General features: G+C 35.7%; 1 protein-coding gene and 1 non-coding gene across 2 annotated transcripts in view; both read left to right on the forward strand.

Moving 5' to 3' along the window:
- LOC117095052 (low-density lipoprotein receptor-related protein 1B) overlaps positions 1–27,053 on the forward strand; it is a 1,687,268-nt gene that overhangs the window by 1,015,301 nt on the left and 644,914 nt on the right. The gene's annotated exons all lie outside the window — the stretch shown is intronic.
- Positions 4,171–4,281, forward strand: LOC117095477. The gene has a single exon (XR_004442016.1). It is a non-coding gene; the product is annotated as a U6 spliceosomal RNA (small nuclear RNA).

Below are 27,053 nucleotides of genomic sequence, written 5' to 3' on the forward strand. Positions count from 1 at the left end.
CGTATCAGCCTGTGGTAAATGGCACTTGACAATATGCAAAGTGAGAATTTTATACCTTAGTATGGGACAACTCTAAGTTTGTATTGACTCCATGAAGATGAATAAAAATGACACATAAAATTTGGTGCTGAAAATTTAAAGGAAGAAAATATATGACATTTTGGGACAGTAAAAACTACAGAGAAAAATTAACGGTTACCAGAGAATTGAAGTGGGGAAGGGGGAAGTGATGAATAGGTGGAGTACTGAGAAATTTTAGGGCACTGAAACTATTCTCCGTGGTACTGCAATGATGTGTGCATGTCCTATGCACTTAACCAAAACCCATAGAACTATACAACACAAAGAGTGAAACAATGTAATCTATGGGCTTCAGTTAACAATAATGCATCAACATTGGTTCAATAATTGTAACAAGTGTTAACACACTAAGGCAAGATGTTAATGATAGGAGAAACTGCCAGTGAGGAAGACAGGAGGTACATGACAATTCCCTATATCATCTACTCAATTTCCCATAAACCTAAAACTGCTGTAAAAAATAAAGCCTAATAGTTTTTTTTTTTTTTTTTTTTTTTTAAGGAAATGAAAAAAATAAACCGTATGAGTGAGCACATGACTGTAATTGTGGATCAATCAGGAAACAGATGACTAATTTCAGAATAAAAATATCTTTTCTGCTTTAGTATTGACATCCAGAAATTCCACATTCTCACTCAGTTAAAATCCAATTCCACAAATACATTTATTCTGTGCTCTCTGTGTAATCATTGAGCTATGAATTCTAGGTGAGCCTGTTTCTTTCTTGCCTCAGCCACTCCCTAAATAGAAAATGTAACACCTTTAGAAAGTAACCTTAACTCTTTAAGGCCACAGGGGTCTAATTCAGGAGTGTTTGAGTGGTTTCCCTGAATGCATCACTTAAAAGGACAGAAGAAGTCTCCCCATGCATTTCTTACCGTTGTTGTAATGAAGGGGCTGTATTTCCCCACGCCTAGTCAGCCCTTGTTAATAAACTGGCATTTGAGAGGCATGTTTACTCTCAATTTAAAATACAAAACAACTTCTAATGGCTAAGTAAAAGGAAGTAGATAAATATTGCCATTTCTTTCAGAGTGAACAGTAGATTTATTTGCCTGCACATTTTCTCACTACTGAAGTCACAGTATGAGAAGGAAATAGTTTTAGAAATTAAGGACCAATGGACCCATAACCATGCTTTCTCCATACAGCTAAAGCTCAGTGTGAGACCTTGCTGGCAACAAGACTAGAATGAGAGAAATCAAACAACAAGGGGATTATTAGAGAAAGTAGAGCCATGAGAGAGTCATGTTTTAGCCAAAAGTAAGGACTAGCTGGCTCTCCTGTATGATAGAAAATGCTTCTTCAGTTTTCGTTTCTAGGACTGGTGGCTTGGTTGCCCCAAAAAGGGCAAGTTTCTATTAAAAAGTAACTTACGTGAATTTGCTATCATATCTATCATTTCCTATCATTTCAGGATCATTGGGTTAACTTAGTCCTCATACTTTTTTATAAGAACACGGGAGATTTTCAAAATCACAATTTTGGAAGAGAAGATCTAACCCCACACCGTGAAATCACATTGCTGTATACAATTTGACAGCTATGAGAGGATGTGGGCATATTTACAAACTGTATATTGGTACTTTATAATTAAGAATTTGCATAATTGATAACAAAATCCTCATGAATATGCTATCAATAACATGAGCTAAAGTAGCTACAGATATTCTATTCTTGTGTGTGTGTGTGTGTGTGTGTGTGAAGGTTGGGGAGGTGCAGTGGAAAGAGCCGTATCTTTTTCTGTGTCCACCTGTTCTCAAATCTTGTCTCCATTTCTAAGTTTAAATCTTACTGACATTGGGCTGGTTGCTTCCAGTTGTCCATTTTGATACATTAAGTGATGAAGTCTCAAACTTTTGTTTTAACAAAGGACAGATTTTCTTCCCTACTACACGAGAACTTTAGTTATGTCACCATTGCCCTCGTAATTCTGTTCCTCATATTACTGTATAGTGCAAGTCAGGATCAATGATAGTGTAATTCTCCTCACTTCAATTACTTGTACCTATCATGGAAAACTTTCTGATATAAGCCATTGGTGGAATTTTGAGACACCTCCAGTAATTTTACATGAAGGTTATGGATAACATACAATTTCAAGACTTATTGCTAATTGGAAGAAGTTTTTTTCGTGTTCTTTATTTACATATGTCCTATCTCGCCATTGTCTTCTTTTTTCTTTTCTTTTCTTTTTTTTTTTTTTTTTTTTTTTGAAACAGAGTCTCACTCTGTTGCCCAGGCTGGAGTGCAATCGCAAGAACTCAACTCACTGCAACCTTCATCTCCCAGGTTCAAGTGATTCTCCTACCTCAGCCTCCCGAGTAGCTAGGATTATAGGCACCCACCACCACATCCAGCCAATTTTTGCATTTTTAGTAGAGACAGGGTTTCACCATGTTGATCAGGTTGGTCTCAAACTCCTGACCTCAGGTGATCCATCCACCTTGGCCTCCCAAAATGCTGGGATTACAAGCATGAGCCACTGTGCCCAGGCAGTCGCATCTCTTCTAACCAACTTAGCTCTTAGAAATAAGTGTTTATGGCAAAAAACACCCTTGAGCACCACATTTGTACTTACTACTTGCATTTACTCCACCTACTGTGCTCTTTTTATAAGCTCTTTGCTTGTATTATTTATCTAATCTTCACAAAAGCCTATAAGATGGTATTTATTGTACCCATTTTACAAAACAGGAGACTGAGGTGGGGAAAAATAAAGTACTTGCTACATGTCACACATTTCACCAAGTAAATGAGGTAAATTTTTTTACCCAGAAAACCTCTCTCTAGTGGTCCTGATTAGAATTATAGACTTCTGGAAATGAGCAATTTAACTAAAATAAAAATATACAAATGTAAGTTGCTATTTTGGAGCAAAACATCCTTGAAATTATTATTACTGTTAGTTATTGTAATTATTTTTCTTTCATGGTCTTTTCTCTTTTGACACACTGGATTGCAAAATGTTCCAAGTTTGTGGTTCAGGATTTTAAATTTCAGTAGTGACTGAGTGTGATTATTTAATAGTTTACTGTCTTGTACAGTGGCACTTCACTGTTGTAAGTAACAGACTCATTTTCTCCCAAAACCTAGTTAAAATAGACACCATGGCTTCACTTTCCAGCAGATGAAGAACAATCTTGTTTTAATGCATGTCATTTACAATAGATACAGGCTGTCAGATAACTTCTGGTAAAATAGGATGCTGAATCAGACATTTATTTTTAGTGGCAATTGCTGAAACATAGACTAGACCACTCAGATGAAAATATGCTATATCACTTGACTTTATAGATAAAATGTGCTGAAATATTCTTTGTCATTTTGCATTTGAGATTTCTGTTTTCATTTTCTTAATATACCCTGACTCCCATTGCTTCTCTTTTAGCAACTTGTTTGTTGTCTGAAAACTATTATACTTTCCATTTTAATAGGTACATCTTCTTTTTATTTCTATTAATTGAGAATCATCTAGTACAGAGCAGTTGTGTCAAAGTTATAAGCATGTACTGCAAATCCAGCAGACATAGATTTGAATCCCAGCATAGCCACTTATTGACTAAATAGTAAATATATATTAATCACTGAAAACCACAGTTTTCTCACTGCCTAATAGTTTCATCAACAGTTACTGGAAAAAATCAAATGCATTAAAGCTTCTAAAATAATTATAATTGTATTATAAGTACTATTAATTTTAGTTCTCTAATATGAGACAATGAATAAACTATGACAGAAATTTCTGACATAGACTTTTTAAAAGTAAAGATGAATTAACACCTAGATGATTGTATCATATATATTATAATCACCTGTAAATCACCTTTATGATATATATATCACTTATATGATTATATATTGGTCATATATAGCTAGTACCTGTTAGGTTAGTTGATGACTATCTTATATTAATAAGTATTAATTAATAATTTAATACCACTCCCAGAAAGAAGAAATGAAGAACTTGTTATTATTTATTATGTGTAATTATTGAATGTCTTCTCAATTCCTCTTTGAGTTAATCTGTGTAGACATGATTACTGGAAAATATAATGGAAACTATATTCACATAAAATTAAAAATGTTGATTGCCACTTCAACCACACATATACTAAAATTGGAATGATACAAAGAAGATTCCTCTGGGTCCTGCATAAGGATGACATTTGTGAAGCATTCCATACATTAAATATTTTTAATTGCATTTTATGTGTATTTGAGCGTGCAATGATAAAACAAGTGTGGTAAAGAGTGGTAAAATGATAACCAATGAGGATTTTGAATGAGAGGTTCATGGGAGCTTTTTGTAATATTGTAACTTGTGTTTAAGACTGTAATTATTTAAAAGTTTAAAAGTTAATCAACTGTTAGAAAATAAAAAGTAAAAAAGAAGTAGCAACCAGTTTCCTAAATTAACGTGTTTCAACTAGATTTCAGTGTGTACCTACAGAATTAATGTTTCTGAAGTATAGAGGTTTCATACTCTATGAATATTATGTTATAATATTTGGATTTGCTAATACTCTGCACTGTTAGAAAAAATGTATTTCAGAAAAACAAAACATTTTTCTAAAATTGTTTTCCAGTTGTTAAAAGAGTTTAATTGAGACATCTTATATAAATTATTACAAGAATGCTATTTATCCTTTACTCTGATGCAACCAGTAAATATTTTCATACATGAATACAGCTGCACATACAAATGATGGCAGTGCTCTGTGAGTATAACAATATGTTATTGTCAAGAATGACAGAGTGGGGAAGGGGAAGTGGGGATGGTTAATGGGTATAAAAATATAGTTTAATGGAATGCATAGGATCTAGTATTTGATAGCACACCAGGGTGATTACAGTCAACAATGACTTATTGTATATTTTAAAATAACTAAAAGTATAAATGGAATGTTTGTAACATAAACAAATGATAAATGCTCGAAGTGATGATACCCCATTTACCCTGATATGATTGTTATGCATTATATGCCTGTACCAAAATATCTCATGTACCCCGTTAAATATATATACCTATTATGCTCCTGTAAATATTAAAATGTAAAAAAAGAGCGACAGACAAGATGTTAGTCAGAAAAAGCCTCACTGAGAAGATGACATTTAAGATGTTATCTAAAGGAAAAAGACAGTAAAACGACGGGAAGGAAAGTGAGAATGTAGATAAGGAGCAGGAGAAGCTTGGAGAGGGGCCAAGTCTGTCACCTTAAGGAAAGAGAGGGCATATCTGAGAAGCTGAAAGAATATTGGTATCGCTGGCTTAAACAGAGGAGCGATTCAGGTAGATTTACAGTCTAGAAAGATAGAAAGGGATGTTATGGTAAAATATAGTGTAAGTGGGGTAAGGAAGCAAAAGTAGGAATGGAAATGGGAAGATCAGTGGGGAGCCTCTTTCAATAGTGTAGGATGGGTAGTGGTTGCTTGTCCTAGGGTAGTACCTATGAAAATGGAAGGAATATCATTATATGGATCTTATGAACGTAAAAGATGTAGAAGGGATTTACTTTATTGGAAATAGCTATGGCTTAAGACTTGAACTGGAAACATTCTAATAGCTACAATAGCACATTTCACATTTAAGAAAATATTGCAACCTTGTTATAGCTAGCATTGAGTTAACCAGGATTTCCAACTAAAATAATTTTATTTTTTTAATTGAATATGAATGTATTTATAAGTATTCATATACTAAAAAGTACACAAAACTTTTAATTGCTTGTTTTCCCATATGCTATTCTTATTCTGGTTTCCTTAATGGTTCAATTATACTTTAACTGATTAATAACACAATTTCATATTATATGGTTGAGGATGATGGTAAGGATGAGGATGATGATGCATTTCCTAAATGAGTAGAATAATAAGTGAATAATTCGCTTGTAAATTATTGATATCATGAGCTTTTAAGAGACAATATAAATCTAATAAATGATATAAAATTATTAGCTAATATAGCTTGCAATCCTGATATTCCATAGGGATTGGTAACCTTTCTTATTGTATTTATAATACATATGGTTATTTAATTAATGCTATTAATATTTCACTTCTAAAGAGTTAACAAATATATCCAATAAATAGAGAAACAAAAATAAGATAGTTGGTAAACTAGAAGTGCAACCTAGTATATTGGGAAGGGCCTGGACCTATGTCAAACAATTTGGCTTTCAGTTCTGTGTTTGAGTAACTTTGGTTAATTCTTGGCTGATGATTTCTAAAGTTTCTTTCAACTCCCCAATTTTGTGATTATTTTTGAAACATACTGGCAACTAGAGCTCTTTGGCTACTTTTAATCTAGGTGTTTATGTCCATCTCACAGTCTCTCTGCCTAACAACTTTTTTTTTTTAAATGAGAGCTATCTATCAATGATGATATTTCATTGCCTATTTTGGCTTTATTGAGAAGGTGAATTCTTGAGAAAAACGGAAAAATCAAAGGCAGTTTGGCAAGCTAGAGGGAGGAATAAGATGATTAAAAACCTGCGCCGTTGAGATAGTTGGTGAAACATAAATTAAACAATAAGGGTTAGTAGCTTGAGTAGTTAGGTAGGAAAACATTATAGAATAAATTTTCAATCAGCAGAGGTATTCTGGACCAGCTGCTACTATATTTCTGATTGCCTTATCCCTTCTTAGAGTGACTCTGTATCTTCTAAATTTTAGAGTTTATTTTCTGTCCAATGGAACTATGGTGGATTTAAAACTCCTTCCCCAAATCTGGATTTCAGCAGGATCTGTTTGTTACTATCACAGATAGAAATATCACCCCAAAACAGACATCATTATAATGACTACAGAGAAAAAGAATGGAATTTGTGTTAGAGTACTTTGGGTTGAGTTCTAATTTGGTTCCCTGATAGTTGTTTTATGAAACTGTAACAAAAATCACTTCTAACATTCAAAAGCAGTGTTTGTAAAATAGAAACAATTTTATCTATTCATTTATTCTCCTTATGAAGCCGTAAGAATTAAAGACAGTAACATATGAAAGTGCTTTGTTATTTAAGGAATGTTATGCATATGTTTGCTAGTTTTTTTATTCATCAGTTTAGGTTATTTAGCGTGACCATTGATGGACATTGATGAAAATTTGGAAATTCCTTTATCACTATTAGTCAACTTTTTATTACCATAGAGTCAAATAATGATTAAGTTGTATCCCTCTACCTGACACTAATTAAGAAAAAAAAAATCCACAGAACACTTAGTTCTTGTGGCTTTTCAATAGATTATTCATTATAGGATCACTAATTTCTTTGAAAGATTTTGAGTTGCTTCTCTCTAACTTTCATCTCCACCTCTGCTTCTTTGCAGAGCAATAATTATCTTACCCTTACTTAAGCTCTATGTCATCCAATTTATATAACAACCAGAATTGAATTCAATATTTTATTAGTACCATGTAGGTTAATGCTTTTCAAGGTCTTATTTTGTTTATTAGGTCTAATGTAGTTTACCCACAGAAACAGTAAGATGATGTCAAATTTTGAAGGTCTTAAAGAATATGTCCGAATACTTAACATTAAATAGCTCTGAAGTATAGTTTACTCATGCGGGACATACATTTTGGATTGATACCTGTACTCGTTCATTTTTATGCTGCAGACAAAGACATACCTGAGACTGGGTGATTTATAAAGAAAAAGAGGCTTAGTTGACTCATAGTTCTACATGGCTGGGGAGGCCTCACAATTATGGCCGAATGCACATCTTACATGGCAGCAGATGAGAGAACGTGAGTCAAATAAAAGGTGAAACCTTTTATAAAATCAGATCTCATGAGGTTTATTCACTACCACAAGAACAGTGTGGGGGAACCGCCCCCACGATTCTGTTATCTCCAACCAAGTCCTTCCCACAACACGTGGGAATTATGGGAGCTACAATTAAAGATGAGATTTGGGTGAGGACACAGCCAAACCATATCAGTACCAGACCGAGGACTGTAATCCTGACTTTTTCCAGGCATCTTCCTCAGGCAATCCAGTGTAAATACCCAAGTTATCTTATGTCTAAATGATCATCAGCCAGTAGAATCATCTTGTACTGTAAAATGATGTTATTGTCAGTTGTTTAATTCATTTTTCAAAATTTAACTCAAATTATATCTTATGGTGTAAACTTTTTATTTAGTTCTTGGAAATATATGAAATTGTTTGACAGAAAAAAAGTTTATAAATATACACCCTAAGCATATTTGTTGTGAACGAGCTGTTTCCTTTGTTTTAAATTGTGTAGTTTCCAAAAGAAGAGCTTGAGACAACTACTTGTGTTTAGGTAGTCTATTTGTTTGGTAATCGCAGAAAGCAGGAATAAGGGATGAAGAGGAGTAAAGGAAGAAGGAAAAGTAGGGTGTATTACTGAGGCAACTGTACTGAACTTAGGCTGGATTCTCCCTGGAACTTTCTGAGCATAAATGATGTTTGTCAGAATGATCTATCTGTGGATTGACAATGACAAACTTCTTTCCTCTGTTGGTTGAAAAGTCCCTTGGTTCATTAATGTTTTGGTTTCTTCTGCATATCTGATGAACAAGATTTAGTTTGCTCAAGTTGAGATGCTGTCAGTATCTGGAAAATCCAAGCCCATATTTAACTGTCCACCACAGATTCCACAAGAATTAAGTGCCAATAGGATGCACACAGCGATATGATATACATTGTTAATATATTTTGTGAACTTCTGTGATAAACTATCTATGAAAGCACTGTTTATAAAACATCTAGACGCCAATATGATTGTTCCTATATTTTCAATTTCCAGTCAAGCCAGAATATAATTAAACTGAACTCTCTTTAGTTACTTTGTGTTTATATCAAACACTGTGAATACTTTGAGTTCTTACCCTATTTGCAAGCTAACTTCCTCACCTGCCAGAGTTTCCTAGATATTGGCAGCAGATATGATACACTTGGGTCAAAGATAAAGTACTTTATGACTCACAGTACAGCAGGCAGTATGAGCTGCAGGCTCGCATTGGTTCCCTTGTTTTCAGACATCATTGAAAAGATAAACAGCAGCACCCGGGTGTTTGCATTCTGGAGGAAGACTCCAGTGACTGTTCTAAAAGGCAAAAGATCATGAATACCTCTTTCTTACCCATACCTCCCAGGGTAATGTTACCCCTCCTTCAGATTCTGGATTTTTGCTTTCCTTCCACCTCCACAAAATCTGGGGCAGCTATAACTTTATTCATGCTCCCCAATGACCTATCCAGACCTTTTGTCTGAAAGAGTCAGATAGAAGAGAGACAAAAGCATATCTGTAAAATATTTCATAACATTTTAAATTTTAATCCTCTCATCCTCATTCTGAACCAGTTGCAATCTGGGGATTAGACTGGCCTGAGGTCTCTGTTATAAGGGAGAGATATAATATGCCTAGGAAGAGAAAGGAATCTTGAAATTTCAAATTAAGTCTATATAATTCCATATAATCTTCACACCCCTTTCATCTGAGATTTCATCCTATTTTTAGGCCAAGTTAAGTTGTCAGGGTTTTGTGGTCTCTTAGGTCAGAGACAAATGATTTCTTTCATCGCAGCACACGGCGCGCAGCAAGAACTTATATACGCAAATCGCTTCCCCCTGCTGCCTTATATCCCAAGGGATAATGTAGGGCAGACATGGGTGCTGTGCACATAGTGAGCTCGTGTCATAGCTGAGCATCCTGAGTTTAGGAAATCACCCATCTCCTAATGCCACAGTTAGCAACAAGCACAACTTGGCCCTAAAGGGAAGCATTATCTTTATTTTTCTGGTTAGACAATAAATCTGCCTTCTGACCTAAAGGGAGAAATTATCTCTGTCCTCCCAAGCTATTTGCTATACAACAATCCTTGAAAAGATAGTACAAAACACAAGTTGCCAATGCCTTTGCTTTATAAAGGTGTGAAAGTATGAGACCCAGTAGAGAATTGTCTCATAATATTTCATTTATTTTGGTGATAGAATTCTAGCATTTTCATCAAAAATGACTTTATTATTTCTGATATTATCTATCCCCTCCTGTCAGTTCTTTTAAAATAATGTAGTCACAGATTAACCTACAAATAAAGTATTAGTTGTGCAAGAAATTGAAGATGGATATTTGACAAATTTACTTTTTGCTCATCTTTTTTTGTTCGTGTGTCATGTCTTCCCAGAAAGACTGTTCACTGCTGTAGTAAGTAGGAAAATGAGCCTTCTATATAGTATGAGGAGTACTGAAAGCATCCCATGTTTGTTTCATGAGGTATATGTAAAAACAGTAACAAATTGGAAAATAAATCAAAAGTAATGAGGAAAACTTTTTAAAAAAAAATGTGTAGTGATTTTCTTCTACGTTAGATGATGGATAGAAGAAAGAGAGTCTCCTATTTTATTGTACTTAATCTTTTTATTTGGAAATATTTAAGATTTCTCAAACATTGCAAAATTAATATAAAGTTCCTCAGTACTACTCATTCTGCTTTTCCTAATGATAACATTTTACAAAGCCATAGTAAATTATTAAAACCAGGAAATTTTTATTAGTTCAATACTCTTAAATGTAACCATTCAGATTCACATGCACCCTTTTAGGTATATAGCTCTTTGGAACTTTATTATATATATACCCTCCCCAAACCCTAACTTCTGGCAACCTCTGATCTGTTCTTTTTCACTGTATTTTGTTGCTTCAAGTGTTGAATAAGTATAGTTTTAGTTAAAAAACGTTTTGAAACTGGCTTTTTTTTTTTTCCATTCAGCATAAGGCCCGTGAGATCCATTCACATTTTTGCGTACATCAGTGGTATATTCCTTTGTACTGCTGAGTGGTATTCCACTGTGGAGCTGTACCACATGATACTTATTCCTTCACCTCTAGAAGAACATTTGGATCATTTTTGGTTGGAACTATTACAAACAAAGGTGCTATGAACATCTCTCTATAGGTTTTTGTGTGTGAACATAAGTTTTAATTTTTGTAGGATAAATACCTTGGAGTGTGATTGTTGTATCTATGGTAAATTCATGTTTAACTTTATTTAAAAATGACAAACTTTTTGAGTGAGGCTGTACAGTATCACCAGCAGTATATGAGAGATCTAGTTTGTGCAGACATCCTCTCCGGCACTTGACATTGTTAGTCATATTTACTTCAGCAATTCATATAGGCACATAGTAGAATGTTGTTATAGTTTTAATTTTCATTTCCCAATGGCTAGCAATGTTAAACCTCGTGCTTATATTGCCATATATTTTTTAAATTCTTTATTTCTTCTTAAAAAAATAAGAAAAGAAATGGGATACATGTGCAGAAGGTTCAGGTTTGTTACATGGGTATACTGGTGGTGGTTTGCTGCACCTGTTGACCTGCCCTCTAAGTTCTCTGCCTTCCCCTCCCACCCCTCAACAGGCCCTGGTGTGTGTTGTTATCCTCTGTGTGTCCATGTGTTCTCAATGTTCAGCTCCCACTTATGAGTGAGAACATGCAGTGTTTGGTTTTCTGTTCCTGTGTTAGTTTGCTGAGGATGATGGCTTCCAGCTTCATCCATGTCCCTGCAAAGGACATGATCTCATTCCTTTTTATTATTGCCATAATTTTAACTATATTTGTTTTATTCTAGCAAAATGCTGAAATGTTGAACAATACATCTTTTGCCCTACTTCTTGATTTCCTGTCATTTTTGGAGGCTATGTTTAGTTTTGTCATTTTATGAAGAACTTGTGCTTTTTAAGCATGTTAATAGCCCCAAAAAGTGATTTAAAAAAAAAAAAAAGAGGCAATATTTAATTGCTCCAATTGCCTTTCAATTAATTTTCTCTGCTTTTTAAAAATTACCCTCAGATCTCTCATGTGTCTTATCAACTACGGCCCTGAGCTGGGTGCAGTTGTGTGCACCGGTAGTCCCAGCTCCTCGGGAGGCTAAGGCAGGAAGATTTCTCGAGCCCAGGAATTCGAGTCCAGCTTGGGCAACATAGTGAGACCTCTTCTCGAAAAACAAAACAAAACAAAAAAACAAAAAGAGATAAAAACTTATTAACTACATCCCTGATTTAAATTGCTTTAGTATCAATTAATGAGCATATACTGCCCTAATTAAATTATTTTCCTTCCAATTCTTTCCTCATCTGGTCTTATCAGCTGTAAAATTATGTTAGACATTTACAAAAAGTAAATGAAGAAGATCACTCTCAGTTTACTAACATGAGATTGTGTTAAGGTGATGTGTGAGAAATGTGTTTTATGATGACTAATCTGAATGTGTTACATATTTAGGTACCTTCTGTGGCAGAGAGATAACTTGATACATTTTGTCTTTTATTCGTTTCCTTTTCTTTCCTTGACTTAGTGAATACTACTAAGCACTAATTTTATTGTAAAGCACTATGAAGAATACCAATACGTAGAATAGTTGTATACTTCTAGAATCTTACGATGAACATGGAGTGAAAACTGGCTAAAAGAAATAATTTAAAATCAACAGCAACCACTCTGGACTATAAAAACTCTAGATTGATGCTTCCAGCTGAGTTCCAGTTCATCAATTTCGGTCTTGATTTTGTTATTGTTGTTATTTTATAATGTGTAAATGAGGAGCCTGCACTCAAAATTATCTGTATTCAGTGCTACTTCTAATATTCTCCGAGACTGGAAATCAGAGGAATATTCTTACAGTTTGCAGTCGGAAGGATTCTGACTGTGCAAAGAAGCATAAAGGGAAATGTATATTGTAGCTGCTTAGTACTATATCTAAGAAAAAATAGAAGAGACATAACTTACATCATGACATTGAATTACCTTTGTACCTACTTAAAAGAGGCGAAGAATAAGTGATATCTTAGTGTCTCAAGATGGACCACAAAGAGAACAAAATTGAATAGACAAGTGTCTTGGAGTGAGGTGAACACAGACTCAGGGGAGACCTGGTTGGTGCCAGTAGCACTGCTTTCTATCACAGGCTTTCTCTGCTTCACTAATTTGTCTATAAAAGAACAAGATTCACCTTTTCTATGCACTTAAAAAATGAGACATAAGGATAAATTGCTAAATGGCATAATTTATATATTTTGCTTTTTATTATATGATTTGAGTTCAGCTGCTCTTGACATCAAATTACACAGTGTTGCACTGAAATTCTGTAATTATTTAAGAGATAAAAGGATTCCCTTGTTTAACAGGAGGAGGGTAAAGAAGCATATGTGATAAAAGAGGCTTAATTCAACAGGTTAAAAAGAGAAAAAATATATTAATGTGATTTATGCGATTTCAGTCATTAATGATTATATTCAAACTGCAATCCTTCCTATATTCCTTGAGAAAATCTGATTTCCAGTGTTTCAAACACTTAACGGAACTAGCCATAAATAAATACCTTTAAAAACCTATTAATAGATAAACTGATTGATTAGTTATGAGAACTGGTGTATTTGTAGATATGCTAAACAAGCAAAATAAATGCACATATTAGAACAACATTTTTGTGCAGACTTCAATAACTATTATGTTTGCTAAACTCTGTCTAACCAATAAGAATCACAAATTACATCAATGAGGTTTTTAAAGGTAAAATAGCTTAAAGATTTTTTTTTTTTTTTTTTTTTTTTGAGACGGAGTCTGGCTCTGTCGCCCAGGCTGAAGTGCAGTGGCGCTATCTCGGCTCACTGCAAGCTCCGCCTCCCGGGTTTACGCCATTCTCCTGCAGCCTCCCGAGTAGCTGGGACTACAGGCGCCCGCCATGTCGCCCGGCTAGTTTTTTGTATTTTTTAGTAGAGACGGGGTTTCAACGTGTAGGCCAGGATGGTCTCGATCTCCTGACCTCGTGATCCACCCGTCTCGGCCTCCCAAAGTGCTGGGATTACAGGCTTGAGCCACCGCGCCCAGCCAGCTTAAAGATTTTTAACTCATTCTTAAGTTCATGGAAAAAGTTCCTACATAAGCTTTTACCTGTGTTCTTTTCTCAGCAGTGTTGAACAAGTGATAACTAGACTGTCTATTGAATAGCAAACTTTTATACAGCACAATTTTTGTGTAATTAATGATGGGAATATGTACAAAGAAGATTTGTCAGCTCCCTTTTGACTAAGATCCTATCCATGATAGCTTATTACTATTTGAATGAATTGAACTGTAGGAAAATCTACTTTTACATGTTTGTGTATGCCATTTAAATTTTGTATATTGTACAAAACAATATAAAAATGATAGATGGGCCTTGGTTCTATTTCTGACTCTGCAGATAGTATGCATGTGACTTTGGTTCTTCTTTCTGCCACCTGTTTTGTTTTCTCAACCCTGAAGAAGAAAGCAAGACTGTTCTTCTCCAAAGTGCCTTTTAGATTAAATATTCATGTTTTCTATATATACTATGTAAATATTACAATTTGGAAAATACTTCATATATATATGAAGTAATAATTACTTCATATATATATGAAGTAATAATGAAACATTATTTTATCATCCAGAAAAAAACTGTTAATATGTTGTTAATATCTATTACATGGATTTACATGCAAGCATTTATAAAATCCCATAAACTTTAATATTCCTATGTTTTATAAAACTTGAGAGCAAATGAAAATTGGTATCCTGTTACACATACTTTTTATATCCATATTTTTCATAAATTTAAAAGCAAATGATAGGTGACAAAACATCTTCATTTTTTTTTTTTTTTTTTTTTTTTTTTCTTTTTGAGACGGAGTCTCGCTCTGTCACCCAGGCTGGAGTGCAATGGCCGGATCTCAGCTCACTGCAAGCTCCGCCTCCCGGGTTTACGCCATTCTCCTGCCTCAGCCTCCCGCGTAGCTGGGACTACAGGCGCCGCCACCTCGCCCGGCTAGTTTTTGTATTTTTTAATAGAGACGGGGTTTCACAGTGTTCGCCAGGATGGTCTCGAACTCCTGACCTCGTTATCCGCCCGTCTCGGCCTCCCAAAGTGCTGGGATTACAGGCTTAAGCCACCGCGCCCGGCCCACATCTTCATTTTTTTAATAAGTACATAATAAAATAATCTATCCAATGAAGTTTGATAATAAAACTATCTTTCCATTTGTTAGATATCTCTGAAGGGTAGAAATTGGGATCTAGAACAAGAGTCCTCTGGGCTAAAGAAATGGTGTTCTGCTGAGTATTCTGAAATTTTTTACGATGCCAAAATGATAACTAATGTTGGGATTTTTCTAGCAAACATTAATTCATTGTGACTCTGCTTTAAGATTTTGCCACTGGCCGGGCGCGGTGGCTCAAGCCTGTAATCCCAGCACTTTGGGAGGCCGAGACGGGCGGATCACGAGGTCAGGAGATCGAGACCATCCTGGCTAACACGGTGAAACCCCGTCTCTACTAAAAAATACAAAAAAACTAGCCGGGCGAGGTGGCGGCGCCTGTAGTCCCAGCTACTCGGGAGGCTGAGGCAGGAGAATGGCGTGAACCCGGGAGGCGGAGCTTGTAGTGAGCTGAGATCCGGCCACTGCACTCCAGCCTGGGCGACAGAGCGAGACTCCGTCTCAAAAAAAAAAAAAAAAAAAAAAAGATTTTGCCACTACTTTACCTTGTTTCCAGACTTGATTTTTTAAACAGAAAATAAAAATTACCCTCAAAATTCAAATTCCTACATTGCACATATGCCAGTGGGTTTCCTGTGCTCATTCTTGCTTTTATATTTATCAATGAGAAAACTCTCTCTCAGAATGTAACCAGCCATTTCTACACTTCTCCTATTTCCTGCTCAGAGTTGAAGTTTGTGAATTGATTTTTTTTTCTTTTTTCTTTTTTTTTTTTTTGAGACAGTTCTGCCACCTAGAATGATCTCAGTTCACTGCAACCTCCACCTCTCAGGTTCAAGCAATTCTCCTGCCTCAGCCTCTCGAGTAGCTGGGATTACAGGCACCCACCACCACGCCTGACTAAGTTTTTGAATTTTTTATAGAGATGGGTTTTCACCATGTTGGCCAGGCTGGTCTTGAAGTCCTGACTTTAGGTGATCCACCTGTTTTGGCCTCCCTAAGGGTTGAGATTACAGGCAAGAGCTACCACGCCTGGTCAGTGAATTGATTTGGGAGGGAATTGACAGAAGAGGGAGGACTAACTTGAGAGGGATCAGCACACTAAGTGCTTCAAAATCCAGCTCCTATACCTTGAAGAGCCTACTTCTTGGTTTCCTGTTGACATAGACCCTGGATTACTGCCAGGAGGCAGTTAGGTAGAGAGAGACAAAATGTGTTTACCCTTTTTCTATGGTTAGTGCTTTTGTTTTAGTTCTGGTCAGATATATAGGTTAGTCCATTGTGTTTCTCACTACAGTTTTATCAGCTAAGGCTGAAGCAGGAGAAAGGCTTGAGCCTGAGAGGCAGAGGTTGCAGTGAGCCAAGATCATACCACTGCAGTCCAGTCTGGGTGACAGAGTGAGATCCCATCTCAAAAACAAAGAAGTCCTGAAAAAGTGTGCCTGCGGTGGTCAGATTGTCAGGTTACAACTTAGTTTCATACATTTTTAGAGGGACAGAAGTTACAGCCAAAGACATAAGTCAATATACGGAAGGTATACTTTGGTTTTGACCAGAAAGGCAGGATGTCTCAAAGTGTGGAGCTTACAGGTCATAGGTGGATTCAAAGATTTTCCGGTTGGCAATTGGTTGAAAGAGTTAAGCTTTGTATAAGACTTGAAGTCAGTAGAAAGAGGTTTTGAGTTAAAGGGGGTTGTGGAAGCCAAGGTTCTTGTTATGTAAAAGAGGTCTCTCCTAGTAGCAGGCTTCAGAGAGAATAGATGGTTAATTTCTCTTTTCAGACCTTAAAAGGTGTCAGACTCTTAGTTAAATCTCTCCTGGTGGCATGCACCTATGGTCCCAGATACTCTGGAGGCTGAGGCGGGAGGATCGCTCAAGCCAAGGAGGCTGAGGCTGCAGTGAGCTATGATCGTGATACTGCACTCCAGCCTAGGTGACAAAAGGATACCCTGTCTCAAAAAAAAAAAAAAAAATTTAAATCTCTTCTGGATCTGAAAAAGATTTAGAAAGGGAAGGAGTTTCTCAACAGATATAAATTTCCCCCACAAGACAGCTTGGCAAGACCATTTCAAAATATGTCAAAGAAATATATTTGGAGGAACTCTGACATTTTAGAGCCAGGAACAATGTTCAGGATTGTTTAGCAGGCCAGGCACGGTGGCTTATGCCTGTAATCCCAGAACTTTGGGAAGTCGAGGTGGGAGGATCACCTGAGGTCAGGAGTTCGAGACCAAGGTCACCCAGCTAGTGATCAGCTACACCGGGGTTTGAACCTTGGTTCCTAAATCCATGCTCAGAACACAACACAAGGGTCATGGAGATTTGTAAATGTTGCGCAGTACCCTACCTCTGTCTCCTTTCCAGGGTGGGTTTTTTGACCTCTGGGCTCCCACGTACCCCAGGTGGGGCGGTTCTCCATGCCACCTGCCATCTGCTCCACAAGGAGTAGCACCATTCAATAAAGGATTGGTGTCTAACATCACCAGCTTTTCCTTGAATTGTTTCCTGGGTGAAGCCAGATCTTGCCTGTCCTGCAACACAAGGGCTAGTGTGGGGATGGCCACACTACTGGTGAGTCCACTAATTGTAGCTGAATTCTAGAAAGTAGTTGAGTGTTTGAGTGTCTGATGGTGATGGAGTTGGAGTCCTTTTATGTTCCTGTAGGAATTATGGAAGAAAGGAGAAAGTCAAGGAACATTATCCTGACACCATCTTAAGGTTTGGCATCAACTTTTAATTACTTTACACCAAGTGATTTTGCAAAAATAACATCAGCTACACATAAAATGAATATTTATTTAATATTAAATCAAATTATTTGTTAGCTTTGGAAATACTAGTAAATGTAATTTTAAAAATTGTATCACATATTGTTAATAAAAATGATAAGACTTCAGTAAAATTCTGCTAGCAATGTAGCATACAATTTTAATACATAAGCGGTAACTCAGTAATAAATTTGTTTTTACTACTGCAAAATCCAATTTTTCCTTAGGATTTCAGAAAATGCGAGTTCTTGATGTATAAAAAATCAAAAGTATAGAAGGATACGTGTTTTGGTTGATAGGTGCGGGAAACCACCATGGCACATATATACCTATGTAACAAACCTTCATGTTCTACACATGTATCCTGGAACTTAAAATAAAAAATAATAATAAAAAGAAAAAATAAAATAGAAATGGGAATTAGAAGTATACCCCTTTGTTCAGCCCCTTTCCAGAAAAAATAATACATTTCATGTACGTACCAATAAGGCTATTTTGATTATCACATAAGAAAATATAAGTATGCAAAATCATATATAAATATAAAGTAGTATTATGTGGATTATTTAAAAAGGGTAAACTTCCAGTAAAAATTAAAACTTTTTAAACAGTAAATTTATTTTTATTACTAATGTATATATTTTCCAAATAAGGTTATTAGGTAAGATATTTGTTTCTCAGAGAGTTAGGTGGAAAAATGTCTTTAATTAGAGGCCAAAAACTGTGTTTCTACTCTAACAAGTGGTCCGATTATATTATTCCCTGTATGTCTAAAAATCTGGCAACGAATTTCATTTTCCTATGAATTGTTATACTCCTTAGTAATACTCTGTAAACTACTTTTGTTTTATTTTTACTGCTACTGGCAAAGTAATAATCAGACCATTTATTATAATAGGATAGTAATATTATTTAATTCTGGGAGACCTAGAAAATATTTTTCACTGGCTTTACTGAACGCTTTTCCTGATTATTGAGAGGAGAAAACAGAAAACTAGAAACGAGTAAGAAGGTAACTAAAATAACATAAGAAAGATGTATGCAATACTGAACTAAAGCAGTAGCTGTAGGGACAAAGTGAAATGAATTTTTAGAGTCATGTAGAAGTTGTAACAGATAACAATTAGTGAAAATTCAGAATTAGAGGATGATTCTGGAGTGGATTTCCAGATAATGAAGAGTTGAACTTCATTGTTGAACATCCAAATGCATAAATGAAAAAAAAAATCTAGAACACATTCTGATAAAATAAGCTTTTAAAGGTATATAATAATCAGTATAGCCATTATTCTCCCTAAAGAGTATTCTCAAATGTCTTTAATTTCTGATTGCTTGAAAAGAAAACTGAGGAGAAATTAGCCTATAGAGAGATGAAAAATTTGAAGCTGTGACATCGTGATTTCTTCTCTAAGGGAAAATATAATAAACTGCATTTTAATTTTTTAGGATAGACTCAATAATTACAGGGAGACATTGTGAAAACTATTGGAAGAGTAAAATGAGAATAAAGGATTTAATAGAAAGTAATATTTAAAAGTGTGTTCCAGCTTCAGTGTTACATAAACATTTACCAATTTCAAAAGATGATTTCTGGTTCAAAATTCAAGATGTGAGATATTTATTGTTGACTTGCATGAGAAATTCTAGGGTGTCAGTAACAGAGTTACAAACACATTCAACTTTATTCTTTAAACTATAGTTTTTTTCAGTCCTATTAGCTTATAATCTATTGAACTGAACAAGTGAACAAAAGAGAAAATAAATAACACCATCAGTTTATATGACCAAGGTATCTCATATCTAACATAGCAGACCTCTCTCCTTATTTCCATTCTGGCTTGTCTCTGCAACGTAATTGTATTTATTTCTACCTTTTCTGTTTTGCTATTCTCGGAGAGGAAGACTGATGGGACCAGCAAGTAACAGTAGTTAATCGTTAAAATGAGTGGCAGATATCCTCCTTTCCTTGATTACACTCTTCCACTCTAAAGAAGCTTCCGGTACTTTTTACTTCCTTCTTGCTTCCCACCTTGTTTTCCCTGTATATTTAAACAGGAATCCTTATTTCTTCTGTTTACCAATTAGTCTCAAATCCTAGTATTAAGACAAGCCAAACAGCATCTTGAAGATATTTCCTAACTCCCACATGCTCAAGATTGTACTCATTTAACAAAAATGTACAGGGTAGTTTACTGCACTATGTGAGAAATAGATATGTAAAACTATATATATATATATATATATATGTGTGTATATATATATGTGTGTGTGTGTGTGTATATATGTGTGTGTGTGTGTGTGTGTGTGTATATATATATATATATATTATATATATATATATATATATATGCCTTCTAAAATTTTACATCCTGGCAGGAAACAAATATACAAATAAATCACTGAAATGTCTGGTAGTATAAGTTAAATAGAAGAAATTTGCAAATTTAACTAAGTGTGGATGTTTTGCCACCATTTAAATTGTAGTCAGCTTCATGATAGTATTTAAGGTGGTTCTTAAAGAAGAATGGGTAAGATTTCGTATCACCATCTTTTGTAGATCAAAAATCTTAAAAGATTTGGGTAAAAATTAGAAAAAGTACTATATAAGAGTAAACAAAGTGTACCTTCACTTCCTGAGTTTTAGATTCTACAAAGAAAACATTAAATTCTAACATGACAAGGACAATACTAAAAATAATAAAATTTTGGAAAGTGTAGATTTTGATATTAGTATACAAAAGACATGTAAAAATGTACTTTGCCCATACACAACAAAGAATTTAACCACTTCATTCGTTAAAGATAATGTGATAATAAAAGATTTGAGAAGGAAACTATTGGAATAGTAACAACTATTGCTATTATATAATCATATATGCTATTATTACATGTAATAGCATATATTATCGTTTAGCAAAGAAATTGATAAAACCTCAGCCTGGCTCGTCTGCAAAATCCCTGGTGTTTATATTTCCTCTCTGAGCCAGCGTGCATACATTCTCATGGACAATTATTGGGAATCTAGCAAGATGTCTTTCATTTTGTTCCTGTTTTCTCTTTACTGGCCATGTTTACATTGCTCACCCAGAATATTTGTCATTTGTTAGGGAAGAAGGTGGAGTTGTTCATTTGGAATAATTTATTCCTTCTAAAAATTTACATCCTGGTAGGAAACAAATATACAAAGAGATCACTGAAATGCCTGGTAGTATAAGTTAAATGGAAGAAATCTACAAATTTAATGTATACAAATGTATTTTTTTTTCCATTTCCAGATACATTACTTATTAACTCTTCTCAAAACTTCGCAGTTACTTCAGTTTAGACAAAATAAAAGAGCAAGAATTTTGGAAACCTAGTTATTGTTCTGAAATACTGTACACAGTGTTTTACAAACATTTTCACTATAGTTCTATGAGTTACCTATTATTATTTGTACTCTAAAGACAAGGAAACCTGAATCTCAAATAGTTTGCATGGTTAGTAAATGGTGTGTCTATTTGATTAACTCAGGTTTCTCCTCCTATACTATGCTGCTGCTTAAAAAATAAGAAGAAATAATTTACGGAAGTGAGCAAATGGCTTCATTATGACCCAATTAGATCCTTTCTTACATGTTATACATTCAGACAGATCAACATGTATTTTTATCTTTCTCCAATGCAGAATTATAAACTGCAAAAGCAATATATTAAATATTAAATTATTTTTCTTGTATTTGTGTCAGTATTAAAGTGACATCTTGCCATAGGTCTAAGCTTCCCTAAACTTAGCCAAAATGATTTTTCTCCATGTTTAGTTTGTCTTAATGCTTGTTTGAGCAAGAACACTATCTGGATTTTGTCCTGATTGCAGACGTTAGAAATGGAAAAAACTTAGTTGTCCACAGAAATGCTGAGTCTAGACATCAAGCTTGATTGCATAACCAGGAAAAGGATAAAAAAGATATTGATCTAATACTAACTGGAGACTGGGATCCCCAGCATATACGGCAGGACTATAGTTTGTTGTTATTGAGTGATCAAGTTACAGAACTGAAAAAGAACAAAATTGTGTCACCTGGGTGATGTACAGCTCCAAAAAAAGTAAAGAAAATAAAAGAAGCAATTGTGTCTTAACCATGTTCATAAGTTATGAACAGGACATTTAAACAGAATACTACATTATAGATGTACTATCAGCTGATGTTTCAATAGTGTGATACAGGTGGTTAAAAATACGATATTGGCCGGGCGCGGTGGCTCAAGCCTGTAATCCCAGCACTTTGGGAGGCCGAGACGGGCGGATCACGAGGTCAGGAGATCGAGACCATCCTGGCTAACACGGTGAAACCCCGTCTCTACTAAAAATACAAAAAACTAGCCGGGCGAGGTGGCGGGCGCCTGTGGTCCCAGCTACTCGGGAGGCTGAGGCAGGAGAATGGCGTGAACCCGGGAGGCGGAGCTTGCAGTGAGCTGAGATCCGGCCACTGCACTCCAGACCGGGCGACAGAGCAAGACTCCGTCTCAAAAACAAAAAAAAACAAAACAAAACAAAACAAAAAAAAAATATGATATTGATGAGTTAATGTTGTATTCCTACGTTCATTAGGAAGTCCTGCTTTCTCGGGTATTAGATATGCATGCATGGCTTTTCTTGGCCACTGAAATATGAGAAGTAGTAAACTGTATCACTTCTAAGCAGAGGATTCTAGAGCCAGTGTATGATTTACTGCATTCATTATTCCTGTCTAAATGATTATGAAAGCATGCATTGAAATAGAACAACCATCTCCATAAGACTCTACATTACTACAATGAGATCTTCCGGTCATCCACATAGCGTTGGCTAGAAATAAACCATTATTTTAAGGCAGTCATAATTTGAAGTTCTTTGTTACTGCAACATAAATCTGCCTATTCTGTCTGATATGCATATTGTAAATGCCTTGATAGCGTGAATTGTACTTTACCACTATATCTCTACTGCTAAAATAGTACCTAAACATCAAATCTATGAATGACTTAATGACTGATGCATATAAATATTTGTTACCCTCTTTGATTATAAAGGTTAAAATAGCATGGCAAAACACACACACACACACACACACACACACACACACATACAGCATGACAATATGAAGGCCATCTGGAAATGAAGAGAAGTTATTACATAATGTGTGGACCAGAAGTAAGTGTATTTCACTGTAGGAAGGCAAAGGTTAACACTAATTGAGCTAAGGAGCAGGAAGAAGAGCTTTGAGACTTCCATTAGTGAAGTCACTTGAGGCTTTTGGCAATCACAAGACTAGCAACGGGGATTTCGGAGGTGGAAGAATTCATTCCTTTTTTTTCACATGAAAAAATGCTACATTAGGAATTCAGTTGTACTTCATGTGATTCAAGCTGTGTAACTTTCTCATAGCAAAGAAATATGAATTGGACTTATAAATTGCTGTGTACTTTCTCCAATCCAAAAATCCAGACAATTCTTACACATATAGATGGACAAAGTTGATTAATGACCAAATAGAGTGAAGGGAAACCCTTTGAGTAGTAGAAATAGAAATAGGAAAAAGAAGCAAAATATAGAGAAAGTTTTGTGATCTGAGGAAATACAGCAGAAAGCTGATCAGATTTTTTTTTCCTGCTAAAATATAGTTATTCTCTCAACAAATACTAAGCAAGCAGATCAGAACAAACAGTGTATCTTTGAACTTACTAGTAAACTTTGATACTGGTTAGCAGCACTGACAAATGTGTCTGTAATTTGACAATTCATTGTTTTGTTTGTTCTCATTCACCTATTGGTGTCATTGTCCGTGTCCCTTAGGAAAACAGTTCAGTAGATCCTTAAACTCCTGCCTGATGCCTGTTCAGTGGAACTGGGTGACATGGCCCACTTCATAACCACCGCTGCTCCTCCCTCGCACCCTTACAACCTCACACCCATCCAGTCCTCAAGTTTCTGGTGCCCATGCTATTCTTTGCAAGCATCTTCCAACTATTCAAAAAACCTCTCTAAATAGATTTGTGAGAGACACTAGTCTACCAATTTATTTCAACTGGCCTCCAGGGATTTATTTGCAGAAGGAAAGGAGAAATTTGTTTTGGAGAATCTTGTCTATACATAGCACAGATACTACTTTGTTTGACAGACTGCTTTTAAATCCCAACTCTTTTTTTTTTTTTTTTTTTTTTTAAGATGGTCACTTGCCTTTGTTCTTTCCTGAAGGTTGCAGGCCTGCTGCAAACCTGTTCTTTCCTGAAGTATAGAATTCTCATCATGTTGTAACTAATTCTGAATTATCTTGGGAAGCAAAGACTGAAGCCGATGCAGTATCTCAGGCCTCCTTCTTCCTTGGTAGTTTGGGCAACATCGAGACTAGTCCCTCAGGCAGGGGTTTGCCATGTTCAAGGAGGACATAAGCAATCTCAAGTGGATCAAGGTAGTGCTATAGAGGAGTTGTAGAATAGAAATACAAGAGAAAGCTGTTTATGCTATAAGATGTCCCCCATACTCTATCACCTTCTCTCATTTGAAATAAAAGAAAACCATTGAGAAGATTAAGTTCTGCTTTATTCAGGTGGGTGCAAAGTTTATTAGGCTAGTAAAATGTTAATTACGACTATTCACATAGTCTTCTTAATGTCAACTGACTGTACCAGAGTCTAGAGAAATTTAGATCTCATAGGTAATGGTGGTTTCTCAGGCCATAATGGTCAGAGGAAGGAAGACTTGTAGTATGAATACCATAGCCTAACAATAGTAAAACAAAACACCACCACTACCAGGAAAACAAAACAAAACAAAAACCTTGTTATTCTGAGACCTAGCAACAAAAAATGCTGTGTTCCAAGCAAGTTACATTTCTCTTGAAAATCCTTTCCACTTCTCAGGAATTCCTCACTTTTTTTTGAGACAGTGTCTCTCTCTGTCCCCCAGGCTGGAGTGCAATGGTGTGATATCAATTCACTGCAACTTCTGCCTCCCAGGTTTAAGTGATCTTCCTGCCTCAGCCTCCCTAGTAGCTGGGAGTACAGGCATGTGCCACCACCATGCCCAGCTAACTTTTTTGTATTTTTAGTAGAGACGGGGTTTCACTACGTTGGCCAGTCTGGTCTTAAACTCTCAACCTCAAGGGATCTGCCTGCCTCGGCTGCCCAAAGTGCTGGAATTACAGGCGTGAGCCACCATGCCCAGCCTCCTTGTATTATTTCTGTAAGAGTCAGTCTACTTTTCTTCTCTACTTTGGAACTTATGTATAGTCATTTCTAATATTGTTCCACTGATAACGTTCATCACTTGAATTTAAGATAATGGTATTTCATGCACAGGGACACTTTTCCTCCGCTTGGCATTATAGATACCTCTTTATCGTCATGAATACCAGACTTGCCTTTCAGTTCAATACTGGGAGCCCAATGGATTACCATCATGCTGGCACTCCCAGCCCCAGAACAGAGGAAACAATATAAGTTCTCTGCAAGTGGTTTCTCCTAAGGCCAGGGCTGCCTTCCACCAACAAATTGTCTTTCTTCCTATAGATTAATACCCCAGGATTCTTGGGAGGTACAGCTGCATAAATTGATGATTGCCTATCTACACAGCTACTTTGGATTTTCAAGTTATTTGTGATTATTAAAAGTGACAAGTTTAGGAACTTCAGGCATAAGGATCAGTATGTATCTGAATTAGATTGACCTCCTTGGACACTAGATTATATCTTAGTACATGGACAGGTATTACTCTGGAGTATATCTCTGAAACCCCAAGGTCCAATTCACAACTGTTACTAGAACTGAAACTATTCCTGAGTAGATATTGCCAAGAAAGTAACTACAGTCATGCATGCTTAATGACAGGGATACATTCTAAGAAATGCATCATTAAATGAGTTTGTCCTTCTGTGAGCATCATAGAGTGTACTTACACTAACTTAGTGGTGTAGCCATTTCCATACCTAGACTATATGACAACTTATTGCTTTTAGAATACAAACTTGCACAGCATGTTACTGTATTTAGTACTGTAGACAGTTATAACACAATGAGAAGCATTATGTGTCTAAACATAGAAAAGGTAAAAGAAAAGGAAAAATACGGTATTAGAAACTTATGGGACCACTGTTGTATATGCGATTTATCAAATGTTGTTATGTGGTGTGTGACTGTACTTCAAAATATTATCTCCATAGGATCATTTGACATTATTTGACATAGCAAGGCAAATGCCTCTTCTAATAGCAGGCTATAAAAACGTGCCTCAAATCGAAATCTCAATAAAATGTACTTGCAACTATGGATAGACACAAAATTGATTTTTTAAAGTAAATGGAAAACACTGGGTTACAAATTCCCCAAGACATGCTGAAATTGGCAGGAGTGCCTGACATTAAGTTCCTGAGATTTTTTTCATTTTAAAAAAAATGCTGTTTGTTAATACGTATTTTACTTTTGAATAATTTTAATATATAAAACTGTGAACATGAATATAAACAAATTTTGTAACACAAGGTTTCCTACCACTCTACGGTTGGACTATAAAGAATAAGAAAATAATTTTTATCCCTCTAAAAGCAGCTCTTGTATCAGGGCTCTCATAGGAACCTCATGTGGTTTAAGAATTCAATAGAGACTGCTTTCAAAGGTGTGAGGGAATTCAAAGGAACCAGTAAAGGATGTTGAGGTACTGAAGATCCTAGAAACCACAGGAAGCCCTTGCCACTCCTAAGCCTAAAGGGCAAGAGGAGAAAATTTCTCTACCAGAGCCCAGTGAGACATGGAACAACCTAAAAAGTGCTATAATCCTAGGGGAATGCAGCATGCACTAGAAAATATGACCCAGAGCAGAAAAGGAGGGGAGAATAAAAACCTCAGTCTCTTTCTTTCAGCCCTCTGATCACTCTTGATCTTCACTAGCTGAATTTAACCAGAAGCTAGTAGGAGGATGCTCAGGTGTGTAATCCACAGGGATCAGCTTCCTGGGGCAAAGAACACAACAGAACAAAGGATCTTTCTTGTAACAATGGTGGTGGTGGTGGGAAGAGAGGCTGGAAAATAGAGACAAACCAGCACAGCTCTTCTTTTTACTTGTTATGGTTTTCATCTTCAAGTGGATCATAGTAATCCCAGTCCTCTTAAAGTAAAAAATAGCAGGAAAATGGAGAGGAGCAGCCAGCATAGTTGATGGGAAAATAATCTTTGATGCTTTAATATCATATTGCTGCCAAGAG

The sequence above is a fragment of the Trachypithecus francoisi genome, unplaced genomic scaffold, assembly GCF_009764315.1.
Source record: "Trachypithecus francoisi isolate TF-2019V2 unplaced genomic scaffold, Tfra_2.0 Lachesis_group13, whole genome shotgun sequence".
Taxonomy (NCBI): domain Eukaryota; kingdom Metazoa; phylum Chordata; class Mammalia; order Primates; family Cercopithecidae; genus Trachypithecus; species Trachypithecus francoisi.